This window comes from Hordeum vulgare, chromosome 4H (genome assembly GCF_904849725.1).
Source record: "Hordeum vulgare subsp. vulgare chromosome 4H, MorexV3_pseudomolecules_assembly, whole genome shotgun sequence".
In the NCBI taxonomy this organism is placed as follows: domain Eukaryota; kingdom Viridiplantae; phylum Streptophyta; class Magnoliopsida; order Poales; family Poaceae; genus Hordeum; species Hordeum vulgare.
In genome coordinates, this window is record NC_058521.1 from 554,452,455 (window position 1) to 554,468,099 (window position 15,645).

Here is a 15,645-nt window from a genome sequence, read left to right on the forward strand (position 1 = left end):
TTGTAAATATGACTAGCTCACTGTTCCTAGTTCAGCTTGGTTGTGAGAGAAACATGTTTGCAATTACAACTTAGAGATCATAGTTTCTTATGCCATGCTTACTTAGCTAGGAGCTTATAATGGTTTGCCTTGGTTGCCAACATGAATGTTGAGATGACTATGATGTAGTATGATAGGATGGTATCCTCCTTTGAATGATTCAAGTGCTTGACTTGGCGCATGTTCACGCATGTAGTTGAAACAAAATCAACATAGCCTATATGATGTTCATGTTCATGGTGATTTATGTCCTACTAGTGCTTGCACTCAATGTTAGTTAATCTCAATGCATTTTGATGACTGTTGTCGCTCTCTAGTTGGTCGCTTCCGAGTCTTTTGTTAGCCTTCACTTGCACTAAGCGGGAATACTACTTGTGCATCCACCTCCATAAACCCAAAGTTGTTCCATATGAGTCCACCATACCTACCTATGTGCGGTACCTACCTACCGTTCCAAGTAAATTTGCATGTGCCACTCTCTAAATTTCAAGAAATAATCTGTTTTGCATGCCCGAACCACTCATGTGGTGACAGGGGGCTATTAGTATCTTTCATGCTAGGCGTGTTATCCTCCATATGTGTTTATTCACTATCATTCACGAGAAAGGGGCCGGTAATTGGAATTCCCAGTTCCATGCTCAAATCGAAAAGATAATTGCAAACAAAACTCCCCCAGGATTGTTGTTGGTATGGACGGTACCCGAGGATTCGGCTAGCCGTGGAGTGTGATTGATTGGTGGTTGGGGGAGTCAAAACTTTACTTTTCTGTTTGGGAACCGCCTATAGCATGTGTAGCATGGAAGATGTTGAGAACTCTTAGTCATTGCGTTGACAATGAAAGCATGCCACCCAAAATTATTATCTCTGTTTTCGAAGCTCGAGCTCTGGCACCTCTGGAAATCAATGCTTCCCTCTGCGAAGGGCCTGTCTATTTATGTTCCTGTTGAGTCATCCTCCTCTTGTAAAAGCACCAATTAGAGAGCACCTCTATCATTTTTACGCTTTGCTTTTAACTGTGTTGAGTATGACTATGACTGGATCTTCATTGGCATGAACTACAATGTTTAGCCAGCCCTTGGTCTTTGAAGGCGCTCTGCATTTATGTTTTGCAGTCTCAGAAACAGCTAGCGAGATACCATCTATTCGTACTGCTTCATGTTGTTTTGATTGAATTGTTGACACTTGAGGCTTATTATTATTTGCTCGCTAGTCGATTATGCCATTGATATGAGTTTACCGTGAGACCTAGATGTCATTTGCTTATGTGGTTTGCTTGTGATCTTGCTGAAATTCTGGTTATGAGTTAGACATAGTTGCAACAACAAGATCAAACAGAGTTCGTCAAAGTTTTTCTTTTGTCTCTTTCAGTTTGTCAACTGAATTGCTTGAGGACAAGAAAGGCTTTAAGCTTGGGGGAGTTGATACGTCTCCATCGTATCTACTTTTCCGAACTCTTTTGCCCTTGTTTTGGACTCTAATTTGCATGATTTGAATGGAATTTACCCGGACTGACGTTGTTTTCACGAGAATTGTCATGGTGTTGTTTTTGTGCAGAAAAAAAAGTTCTCGAAATGTCCTGAAAATTTACGGAGAATTTTTCTGGAATAAAAGAAAAATACCTGCGCAAAGATTCACCGGAGGGGGCATGCAGGTGGGCCACAAGCCCTTGTGCCTCGGCCACCCCCTAGGCCGCGCCGTGAGGGCTTGTGGGGCCCACGTGGCACCACCGCCCCCAAACTCAGCTCTATATCTTCCGCCTCGCTCGGAAAAAAATCGGAGAGAAGGTTTCATTGTGTTTTACAATATGGAGGCGCCGCCACCTCATGTTCTTGATCTGGAGGGCAGATCTGGAGTCCGTTCGGGGCTCCGGAGAGGGGAAATCATCACCATCGTCATCAGCAACCTTCCTCCATCGACAACTCCATGTTGCTCTTCATCGTTCGTGAGTAATCTCATCGTAGGCTTGCTGGACAGTGATGAGTTGGATGAGATCTATCATGTAACTGAGTTAGTTTTGACGGGGATTGATCCCTAGTATCCACTATGTTCTAGATTGATGTTGCTACTACTTGGCTATGCTTAATGCTTGTCACTAGGGCCCGAGTGCCATGATTTCAGATCTGAACCTATTATGTTGTCGCCAATATATGTGTGTTTAGATTCTATCTTGCAAGTTGTAGTCACCTACTATGTGTTATGACCCGGCAACCCCGGAGTGACAATAGCCGGAACCACTCCCGGAGATGACCATAGTATGAGGAGTTCATGTATTCACCAAGTGTTAATGCGTTGGTCCGGTTCTTTATTAAAAGGAGAACCTTAATATCCCGTAGTTTCCATTAGGACCCCGCTGCCACGGGAGGGATGGACAATAGATGTCATGCAAGTTCTTTTCCCTAAGCATGTATTACTACATACGGAATACATGCCTACATTAGATTGACGAACGGGAGCTAGTCACATATCTCTCCTGTTATAGCTTTTACATGATGAATCACATCTGTCATACTCATCCATCACTGATCCACTGCCTACGAGTCTTTTACTACTCGTCCTTCCTATGTTACTTTGTCCAGGCTTCTCCCTTGCTACAAAAGGGATTGCGCCACTTTGCTACTACTGTTGCTACTACTGTTACTCTGCTTCTGCTCCTTGCTACTTCGATGTTACTTGTTGCAAGATCTTTTCCGACACTGTTGTTGGGGAAGAATAGTTACTTGCCCACGTGCAACTTACTAGCGCCATTGATACAACAGTTAGGAATAGTCTGCCGTCAACAGACCGTTTCTGACACCGTTGCTATCATACTACTTTGCTACTGATACTTTGCTTACAGACACTAATCTTTCAGGTGTGGTTGAATCTGACAAACTCAGTTGCTAATACTTGAGAATATTCTTTCGCTTCCCCTTTGGCGAACCAACAAATTTGGGTTGAATAGTCTACCCTCGAAAACTGTTGCGATCCCCTACACTTGTGGGTTATCACTCATCATCAGAATATGCAAGCCAAGTTCTATAATGAAATATTCCCACTAGCATATGAAAATGACAACTCATGAGACTCTCTATATGAAAAATATGGTGCTTTCTCTAAGCACAAGTGTGGAAAATGAGGTAGTAGCACTGTCCCTTCTCTCATTTATTACTTTTTTTTGTTTTTTGTTTTTTGTTTTTTTCCTTTGTTTTTTCATCTGGTGTCTCATCCCGACTTGTGGGGCAATCATAGTCTCCCTCATCCTTACCTCACTGAGACAATGCTCTAATAATGGTGAACATCACACTTCTATCTACTTACAACTCGGTATAATAACTCAATGATGATGAAAGAAATGACTCTATATGAATGCCTTTGGCAATGTACCAGGATGTGCAATGATCTAGCTTAACATGTAAATAATCATGAATGGTGTCTTTTCCATGAATACTATGTCAGCTACATGATCATGCAAAGCAATATGATGATGAACACACAAGTCGTGTGATATAACGATGGAAATTCAATGGCTATGGAAATACCATGATAGGTAGGTATGGTGGTTGTTTTGAGGAAGATATAAGGTGGCTTATGTGTTATGAGTGTATCATATCATGGGGTTTGGATGCACCAGCGAAAGTTGCACCAATCCTCGAGGTGAGAATGGACAATGCACGGTATCGAAGGGGCTAGAATATATGGAAAGGTGAGTGTGCGTACATCCATGGATTCAATCAGTCATAATGAACACATATACTTATTTCAAAGCCTTATTAGCTCTCTCGAATCAAAGTACTATTTCATGACCCTAGGGAGGAGGTTGGTGGAGTTAACCATCACGTGTCCCCAACCTGAACAACACTAGGATTTCAACGAGGAATAAGAATGCTCACACATCATCACCATGACATAACCAATATTTAGATGAAATACAAGTAAGACCCTTTAACTATCAATATTTCTACTAGCCAACAACCATGGACTTACAACCTTTCATATTAGCACACCAATATCATTAACCCACAATTTCTCTTTTATGCGTAACATGAAAGTTTTTATTATATCTTCCTTGAATACCAATCATTTTTTAACTAGTCTTATAACACATGCAAATTACCATTGCTCCCTATTAGAATCTTAAAAATTATAAGTAAAGAACAAGAGTGCAATTATTTCTACAAAATCTGCACGCCACCGTGCTCTAAAAGATATAAGTGAAGCAATAGAGCAATTGCTTAGCTCAAAAGATACAAGTGAAGCACATAGAGTATTCTAACAAATCATGATGAACATGTGTCAATCTCAGATAGGTGTGTACAACAAACAATGATTGTGGAAAACAAAAAACAAGAGAAAACTATAATACACGACGCTCCAAGCAAAACACATATCATTTGATTAATAAAATATAGCTACAAGTGACATACCGATGGATTGGAGACGAAAGAGGGGATGCCTTCCGGGGCATCCCCAAGCTTAGACGCTTGAGTCTTCCTAGGATATTAACTTGAGGTGCCTTGGGAATCCCCAACCTTAGGTTCTTGCCTCTCCTTATTCCTTCATCCATCGTGATCACACCCAAACTTGAAAACTTTAGCACACAAAACTCAATAGAAACCTCGTGAGACCCGTTCGTATAATAGGCAAATCATAAATGTTAGGTACTTTAACAAATTGATTCATATTTAATTATTTCATAAGGTAATATATTCTAACTTCTCCATGTATTATACCCCCCCCCCCCCCCCGGATATAATCCATAGCATCATCAAAACAAGCAAACTATGCAAGCAAAAACAACATTTGTGTAAAACAAAATAATCTGTAATAACCAGGACTAAACTATACTTATGTACGTCCAACAATTCTTAAAAAAATACTAAAACCTTGGAAATTTGTATATCAAATCCTGTGTCAAAAACTCAGATAGAAAATACATTCCAGTAGAATCACAAAAATTCTGCAGTGGACGTAAAAGTTTCTGTTTTTGCACAGGACCAAACCTACTATCATCCAAATCATCCTATAGGATTTACTTTACACAAACACTAATTGAAACATAATAACACAATCTTTACAGTAGAAATAATCATGTGAACATAATATAACAAAAAGCAGAGAACAAAAAATAAGACAACTATTGGGTTAGCTCTCAATAAGTGTTATCGTTTTACGCCCGTAGTTAGGCATAATGCATAGTTTCAAGTGTTGTCATCCTTGACATTAAGGCCATAAGTGGCCGTCATGATAGATTCATAAGGTGGTTTAATTATCTTCCGAGGGAACTATTCCATCCCTTTCTCTAATGGGAATTGTAATCTTATGTTTTCCTCCTTCATACCAGTAATAGCACCTATAGTTCGTAAGAAAGGTCTACCAAGTATAATTGTATATGATGGATTGCATTCAATATGAAGCACAACAAAACCTACAGGCACATAATTTCTATTAGAAATAATAAGCACATCATTTAAGCTACACAAAGGTTTCTTAATGGTAGAATCCGCAGGATGGAAGTTAAGGGAACACTCATGTATATTGTTGAGACCAAGCACATCACAAAGAGATTTAGGTATAGTTGAAAAACCAGCACCAAGGTCACACAAAGCATTACATTCGTACTCTTTAAGCTTAATTTTAATAGTACATTCCCATTCATCATGCAATTTTCTAGGTATAGGAACTTCTAGTTCAAGTTTCTCCTCATGAGCTTTTATCATCTCTTTTATGATACGTTTAGTAAAAAACTTTAGTTTGTTCATAGGCATTGGGTGAGCTGATTATGGATCGCAACAAGAAAATACATTATACTAAACAAAAAATATCATAATTAATTTCCTTGTAATCCAAAATAGTGGGCACATCACTAGTTAAAGTTTTGACCTCTCCAAACCCATTTTTTCATTTTTATCATTAAGATCATCACCCTCCAAACAAATGGGACGTCTTCTATATAAATTTGACTCGTCTCTAGTCCCTTTATCATCAATTTTCATGTTAGTAAATAAATATTAAATAGGAGAAACACCAATTATTTCAATATCTTCATCATGATTACGGTAAAAACCGGGTGGAAGAGCTTCTTCTAGGAAATCTTGCTTAGCTCTCAACCTAGCGGTTCTCTCCTTACTTTAATCAATAGAAACTTGGATAGATTTAATGGACTCATTAATATCATGCTTGGGTGGCAATTTTTATTTTTAAGAGTTTCCACATCATGAGCAATCCTATCCATATTCCCAGCCATATCATCAACTTTATGTTTTTTTTCTTCTACCATAGTATTGAAAATATTTTTGACAACTAATAAATTCTTTAATGATGTTCTAAATATTAGAGGGTATCTTATTATTATTATTGGAAGAATTTCCATATGATTACCATAATTAGTAACAGAATTACGGGGGTACGTTCTAGCATTAAAATTTCCTCTATAAGCATTGTTGTTGAAATTATTTTGAGAGAGAGAGTTCACATCAATAACATAATTATTTTTCTCAACCAATGTAGATAATTTCCTATCGTTGGGACCAACATGGGCATGTTTACTAGCAACCATATTCATACGAGCAACCATCTTATCACTCAAAGTAGCAATATCTTCAATAGAATTTACCTTCTTACGGGTTGGAGCTTGCTCCATGTGCCATTGAGAATAATTTGTCATTATATTTTCCATATGTTTTGTAGCCTCTCCCAATGTCACAACCATAAAGGTAGACCACCATCAGCAGAATCTAGACATTTCTAGATACAAAGTTTAGTCCCGCATAGAAATTTTGTATAATCATCCATAAACTTTAGCCATGAGTGGGACAATTCCTGATTATCAATTTCATTCTATCCCATGCTTGTGCAACATGTTATTGCTCATGTTTTCTAAAATTCATTACTTTATTACAAAGAGAGATAATATTAGCGGGAGGAAAATACTTGGCAAATAAAGTATCTTTATGCTTATCCCATGTTCCAATACTATTACGAGGTAAGATGAAAACCAAGGTTTAGATTTATCTCTTAGTGAAAAATGAAATAAATACAATTTGAATACATCATTATCCATAGCCATCTTGTTTCGCATATCACATAATTCAACAAAATTATTGAGATGAGAAGCCGAATCCTCATTAGGACTTCCGGAAAATTGCTCTTTCATAACAAGATTTAGCAATGGAGCATTAATATCATAAAACTCCGCACTAGTGGTGGATGGTATAGGAGTACTAATAAAATCATTATTATGAGTACTTTATAAATCACATAACTTGGTATTATCTTGAGACATAGTGACGAAACAAGCAAACTAACGAGCGAAACAAATAAACTAGCAAGTAAAGCCAGAAAACAAGTAAACTAGCTAGGATAAATATTTTTTTATTTTTGATATTTTTAGGTAAGAAAATATAAAGACAAGTAAAAAGTAGAACAATTGAGTGAAATTTTTGGTGAAGGAACCTGATAGGAATTTGATGATGTCTCCCCAGCGACGGCGCCGCAAATTTTTCCTCCTACTTGTAAACTGTGTTGGGATTTGCCCCAAAGAGGAGAGGAGATGCAACATAGTAGAGATAATTATTTCTCTTAATGAGAGCCAAGCTTATCGAACTAATAGGAGAACCACACAAATTCATGTTTCCAACACCTGCACACAAAAGAGCAAACACTTGCACCCACGCGGGCAAGAGGGTTGTCACGCCCCTTTAACTCGTTACTTGCAACTATTAAGTAGTGATAGATAGTTAATATAAATAATAAATAAAATAGTAGAATATAAAAGAGCACAGTATTTTCAGGGTTTTTGTAATATAATTTGTGAAAACCCGGTGGCCATAGTTTTCTCTAGAGGCTTCTCTCTCGAAGAAAGCATAGGGTGGGTAAACTAATTACTATTGAGAAATTGATGGAAAAGCGCATAGTTATGAAATATTTATGTACGACAATGATCCCATATATAGGCATCACGTCCATAAGCAAGTAGACCAACTCTTGCCTGCATCTACTACTATTACTCCACTCATCGACCGCTATCCAACATGCATCTAGATTATTAAGTAAAAACAGAGTAATGCTTGGAGTAAGATGACACGATGTAGAAAAAGTAAACTCAACTAATATGAATAAACCCCATCTTTTTATCCTTAATGGAAACAATACAAATACATGTCATGTCCTCTTGTGTCAGTCGGATTGAGCACCGCAAGATTGAATCCATCACAATGCACCACTCCCACTTAAGATAAATCAACCTTGTTGGCCAAACTAAACCGATAGATCAAAGAGAAATATTAAGCTATAATAATCATGCATAAATAATTCAGATAAGACTAAATATATTTTCATGAATAATCTGATCATAAGCCCACGATTTATTGGGTCCCAACAAACACACCGCAAAGAGTATTACATCGAATAGATCACCGTGAGAACCACGGTGAACTTTGTATTGAAGAACATAGAGAGAGATAGCCATCTAGGTACTAGTTATGGACCGCAAGTCATGGTAGACTACTCACATATCACCATTGCGGTAGAAAGGTTGAGCTAGAGGCCCTCCGTGATTAACCCCCCCCCCTCCGGCAGGGCACCGGAACAGGGCTCCGAATGGGATCACGACGGAACAGAGACTTGCAAGGGTGGAAAAAGTATTTCGGGCGGCTCTATGACGTTTCCCCAATATTTTAGGATTTATAGAGGCGGACTTAGGTCTCGAGGTGGTCCTAAGCTATCAGGGCGCGACCACCCCCCTGGGCACGCCCTGTTGGCTTGGCACCACTTCGTGTGGCCCCCGGTCTCCCTCCGAAGCTTCTAGGTCTTATTATTTTCTAGAAAAAATCATCAAAAAGTTTTATTTTATTTTGACTTCGTTTGGTACGAATTTCATGAAATCCAAAAACACAGAAAACAACTACTGGCACTAGGCACTGGGTTAATTGGTTAGTTCCCAAAAATGATTTAAAACAACATATAAATACATATATAGTATGCAAGAATGATAATATAATAGCATGGAACAATAAAAATAATAGATACATTGGAGACGTATCAGTCACCACTGGGAGTGAGTAATTCCTTCGTAGTCTTGTTGTACGGTGATGTAGTTGGATGAAATTTATGATGTAATCGAGTCAAGTTGTTAGGGCTTAATCACAACTATCCACTATTTTCTCAGATTGATGTTGTTATGACTTGGTTATGCTCAATGCTTATCACTAGGGCCTGAGTGCCATGATTTCAGATTTGTACCTATTATGTTTCCATGAATATAAGAATGTTTTGGATCCTATCTTGCAAGTTGTATGCACCTATTATGTCTTATGATCCGTAGACCCCAAGGTGATGAACCCGCTCTGACCATGACCATGGTATGAGGAGTAAAGGTGTTCGCTATGTGTCAATGTTTTGTTCCGTTCTCTAATAAAATGAGACCTTAATTACCCTTATTTCCATTAGGATCCCGTTGCCATGGGAGAGTTGGACAAAAAATGTTATGCAAGTTCTTATTATAAGCATGCATAACTATATACAGAATACATGACTACATTATATTGATGAATTGGAGCTAGTTTGGTGTCGCTCTAGGTTGTGACTGTTCCATGATGAATGTCATCCTAATATGCAAATATCCCTCGCTGATCTAATGCCTACAATTTTCTCATATTGACTTTTCCATGTTGCTACTATTGTTGTTAGTGTTACAATCACTATTAAACTGCTAGTTTCATGTTACTATTACTATCACTATTGTTACAGCTACTATCAAACTATCATATTATTGTGCTATTAAATAGTTTGTTGTAGATATTTACCTTTCCAGGTGTGGTTGAATTGACAACTGAACTGCTAATGCTCCTAAATATTCTTTGGCTTCCCTTGTGTAGAATCAGTAAATTGGGTGAAATACTACCCGCAAAGACTGTTATGATCCACTACAGTTATCTCATATTGTCATCGGTCCTTCTAGATATCTCCACATGTCATGTTAGAGGTCACATATTTCCTAAACAATATGTGTTACATGTGTAGGTCTTGAGATCATGTTGCATTGGCCCTTAAATTGGACGACACACATTGAGTTCACCACAGTATAACAACATACTAGATAGAGCACACTATTACGAATGCAAATGACGACATATAGAATAGGCACAGATTAATATTACCACTTACCTACATCACCCACACCTAGGGGATTTACTCACACATCATAAGAGGAGAAACAATCACAACAAAGATAAAGCCCATGAAAACCATATCAATAATACCGTGAAGATTCACGATGAGATGAAATGTTAATTCAAATAGTCTATATATCCATATAACATTGACTAAATTTACAAATTGTAATTTCTATGACAATAATGAAAGGGGTAATGATGATGATGGAGATGTAACAACCAAAACTACGATGATCTTCGAATGTTCTCTGAATCATTTCTTCTTTTGTCCTAGTTGGTGTGGCAACGGCTAGGGTTCTCTTATACCCTCGGGCCCTTCATGAAAGTTGCTTGTATAGATGTGGTGGAACTGATGGCACACCAAACGACCACTTATACAAGCGCTTATGATTGTATGAAACACTACCTTTTGCTATGTTGCGCCTAATGACAAGGATCTCTTTATGAAAGTTGCTCCATTTGGCTTGATTTGTAGCAATCCTTCTTGGTTTCTTTCCGTAATTGATATTTCCTTCAAACATTAGGAAAAATGATTTTTCTTCAATTTCGAAGGATTAGCGGTAGAAATATTTGAAGAGTAATGAAAATCTGATGAAACCAAATAAGAATCACTACGGAAAACATCACACATTCTCGAGCCATCAGGGTGCCGATGAGCCCGAGCATTTGAGACCCGTTTGAGGCGTCCGCCTCGGTCAATTTTTTGTGACCGTTCACTTGACGAGCCATACGCCCAGGTGATTGAGGCAGTTTTGGGGTGCCAGGTAATTGTAGATGCTCTAACACCTCATGGGAACACAAATGGATGCCGTCCACAAACCTGCAAATCACAAGATTGCCACTATCAGTGCAGGACCTACACATATTCACACACCAAGTTCTACATCATCGATATGTTGCATCACTTCCACAATCCTAAAAGGTCATACATGGACAAGTTACCGGACATCTGTCATTTCGATCGCTCCATAAGAAATCGCCATACCACGGACTAGCGAGGCATCACACATACCAACTCTTACGTAGCCGCATCAACGCCCATTGCGGCAGACCAAAGGGGCAACAGTAGCCATGAATTGGCTCAACCTTGCATACTAGCGCTATTTTTTAAAAAAATTTGCTTTTTTATTGAATATGAACAATATTGCGTCATTTGGAAAATTTCAAAAATGTTATCCTCTCGGCCTAGCTAAGACCAATTAGTCCCTATCGGCTACGGCTAGGCCGACAAGCGTGTCGGCTTTCCAAATGGGCACCTATCGGCCTTGGCTAGGCCGATTAGTACTAATCGTCCTAGCCGTGACCAATTAGTACTAATTGGTGTTGGCAAAGCCAATAAGTGCATGTAATTTATTTTTTGCCACATAATGCACATTTTTTTATGTCCATGTTATTAAAATTTCCCCTCTATAATTTATCTCGCCAATTTTTCCCGCCCTTTTTCCTACCTCCATTTCCCGCCAGGCTTTCGCGCCATTTCATTTCCCGCCTCGTTTTCCCGCCATTGCCCTTGTCATCTGAGTTTATAAAAGGAGGCATTGGACTGTCTTCCTCCATCATCCAGCCACACTTGAAAACACAAACTCTCTAGTCATTATGAGTTTGCCTTGCTCGGATCAAAGCATTAGGCCTAGGAAAATGAAGAGTGTGATTTTTCCTTGGGGGGTGGAAGTAGGTCGTTGTTGGTGCAGTGATCTCTGCAAGGTGAAGGAGGTGACGGATTTTTCAGATTGGTTGGGCATGAAGTTTTTTCGTGTGCACCAATTATGAGGAAGATCCACTCATTTATATTTCTCCGTACATCAGGCCTCCGGTATGCTCAAGCCATCAAGAATAAACACGTTGTTGATATTATTGTTTACTTGATATTTGTATTTATCTTTTTTGTAGTCTCCTCCTCCTCTGTGCATGTACTATCGTTGGATTGACACGGAAATGTCGGACTGGGCAGTGACTGAGATTCGTGAAAGATGGCGTCGTGCATGGGCTAGTTTGAACTTGGAAGAGCACCGCGAGAAGGCTGAAGCAGAGGAGAAAGCAGAGGAGAAGAGAGAGTGGCAAGAGTACTATGTGAAGCAGAGGGCTATGATTGATGAGATGCTGAAGAAAAACCGAGAAGAGGAACTTCAACTGGCAGAGATTTATAGAGATCAACAGGAGGCTCGTGATGCTAAGAGGCAAAGAAAGAAAAAATGGCTCATGCGGCCAAGGAAGCAGAAGAAGGTGGTGATGGAAAAGGAAAATATCCACGTTGAACTTAGTAGATTTATGTTATTGTATCCTAAATTTTTTGAATACTTTCACCAAGTTGTATCATAATTTCAGCAAGTTGTATCTTAATTTCGGCAAGGTGTATCTTAGTTTGAACCTGTTAAGTTTTCCGGCCATATCTTTTCCGCCATATATTTCCCACCATTTCTTTCCCGACATTTCTTTCCCGCCTCGCTTTCCCGCCATTTATTTCTTGCCTCGCTCTCAGGCACCTATAAAACTCCCCTCCACACTAAGGTGGGATAGCAATGTAGTCTAGTAGCTAACTTTCGTCAAGATGTCTCATTATCCTTTTGATTGTAGTTTTCACTCTGGTATGTCCAAATGTCTTTTGTGCTTAGCTAGAAATTTGAAGATAGATAATAGAATAGTTACGAAGAGGAATCCGGGACCCGCCCTGGTCATTCTATGTATCCTGTGTGGGCCATGGCGGAGGAGTCGGAAACATGTCCATCCACATGTTTTGCTGCAATAGTGGTTCTTCTTGTTCACTCGCGCACCCGGATCTGGACGCCGACGCCTCCTGATATGCATAGGATCCTACAGGACGGATCACACCAGGGCACCTAAAAATATTTAAACAACTTCATTGATAGACCTAAATATATCCAAATTTGTCGAAGCACAAAAAAGTAACCACAATATTTTGCATACCTAAATTTTTTAAACAACGCTACTGGAACAAATGTTGAATTTTGCCCTTGAAGCGTGCAAAGAAACGATGAACGACGACCGAAGAACACCGAGAAAAATGACGAACACCGCGACCACCACCACCACCTCCAACTGCACCACAACCACCACCTTCACGCACAACTCCACCACCACCACCACCGTTACCTCAACCTCAACCTCCACCACCACCACCAAAAAAATGTTCAACACAACCACCACAAACTACCGCATCGCAAGTGAGACGGATGGCTTGGCTGCCCTTACCCTGTACAATACAACTACGATGAAAAATGTGGGAAAACAGCTAGGATTTAGTATAGAGATGATAGAGTTTTCGGGTGAGGAGAGAAGGAAATAGGAGAAGGAGAGAAAGAAAGAGATAAGAAGGAGAAGAAGGGGAGGGCGAGCGGGCTGGCTAAGATCGGCCACCTAACGGCCTCGCTAGGGCCGAAAAGGACTATCGGCTAAGCCACGACAAATGGCTCCCCTCTCAGGCCGAGTGGGCGTGAGGAACGTGACCCGGCCAATAATCGGCTACCACATGGCCGACTGGGGGCTAATCGGCCACACCAAAGCCGACAGGAGGTACTCGGCTACGGCAAGGCCGACTGAACACGCCGAGGCCGTTATATTTTTCTAAGTTTTCAAAATGATGCTATATTTTTTAAATCTCTACCTAATAACAAAGCAAATACTGTTTCTGGTCGTACATCGTGGCGTTTTTGCAAAAGCAACCTTGCTTTGAATGAAAATCAACCTGTCGTCCTTTAGTAAGTGGGAAAAAAACGATTCGTTTTTATAAAAATGACCCTCGCAGCGTCACTCCGGCGCGCCTCCGTCCCTTCTCCCCCTTCCCCATCCAGAGCATAGAAGAGAGAGCGTGCCTCCGCCCCACGGATCCTCCTCCTGCCCCTCCCCCTTCTCCTCCTCCCCTCGACGTGCGGATCCGTCGGCGTCGGGGTCTTTGGCACGCTGGCGGCTCAGCTTCTCGCGGGCTCTGCTTTGAGCGGGGTCAACGGCCGGGGAGAGGCCGGGCAGAGACGCGCGGACAGGTAATCGGTCAGGGAGAGCGTGACGGACATGTCACCGGAGAAGTTGGCGGTACTCGCGGGCACGCTTCCAGGAGGCGAGAATGTGAGGCCATGCGACGGGATGCTGTCGGATTGTTCGTTTTCCCTGCACAGTCTCGGGTGACCGGCGCCAAGTACTCCTACTAGTGGATGGTGCTGGCGCAGCAGAATGGCTGGCATGTTATGCTTGATGCTGATGCACTTGGTCCCAAGGACATGGACTCGCTGGGGCTCTCGCTGTTCCGGCCGGACTTCATTATAACCTCATTCTACCGGGTGTTTGGTTCTGACCCAACTGGATTTGGTTGCCTTCTGATCAAGAAGTCAGTTATTGGGAGCTTGCAGGGGAGGAATGGCTGCAATGCCTCTCGGATGGTCAGGATTATTCCAGTCTTTCCACAGTACGTGAGTGACTCCATCGATGAATTTGATGCAGTGGAAACAAAGGGACTTGAAGATGACTCTTGCACTCCGATAGATGAAAATGTAGTGCCTGATGTTCGGAATGGCTCGCAGCTGCCAGCATTTTTAGGTATGTACACGTCTGCTCAGGTTAGAGAGACGTTTGAGAGCGACCCTGGCCGTGACAGCAGCTCGGATAGGGACGGGCCGAACACCATTTTCGAAGAAACCGATATCATATATGTTGATGAGGTGATGAGAAGCACAACATTCAGCAAGGACTGTTCATGAGAGATCTCTTTCTGGGTTGATGTTGGCCAGAGCCCATTGGGGTCAGAGAAGTCCGGTCAGTTTAAGAAAGGGAAACTGGGGTCACCACTACCATCGTCTTGATTCACTGGCAGAAAGGGTAACAAGAGGATGTCACCTAACCTACCGTCAAGGATATCTAGAAGCTCACTTTATGATGGTAATGTGATTTCTTTTGATGCGGCTGTACTGTCAGTTTCACAAGATGTAGACTGCATCAGGGAAGACCCTGAAGAAGAAATCTATGAGAATGGCCGGGGAAATCATTTCAGACAAGTTAGTGAAATCCAAGAGGAGCCAGAGGTTGAAGAGGTTGCATGACAGCATGCCATGAACGGTGGTTTGGACCACAAAGAAAGTGCGATGAGAAGGGAGACTGAAGGGGAATTCAGGCTGCTGGGACGGAGGGATAGAAACAGCAGGTTTGCTGGGGGTCGTCTCTTCAATGTTGAAGAGATTGACGGAGCTCTAAGCATGGGGCGCAGAGTTTCATTCAACACCGAGCCGAATATGATTGACAGACTACATCGGGCCTCTGATGCGAGGCTTCAGGCCACCTCCCCTCCTCACGGCTGCAGCAAACGAAGTTTTCTCATGCGTTTGCAAAATTTTAGATTCTAATAATTAGTCCCGCCCCGCCTCTTTGCATCAAATCGTACCAACTAATATATGTTCAGACTTACTAGAATCAACAAGCCAACAAAAGCCAATAGAGAATGCTGAAGTGA

General features: G+C 40.9%; 1 pseudogene; it reads left to right on the plus strand.

Moving 5' to 3' along the window:
• The first annotated feature begins 12,125 nt into the window (after nucleotides 1-12,125).
• LOC123450747 lies at nucleotides 12,126-15,302 on the plus strand (annotated as a pseudogene).
• Nucleotides 15,303-15,645: the final 343 nt, after the last annotated feature.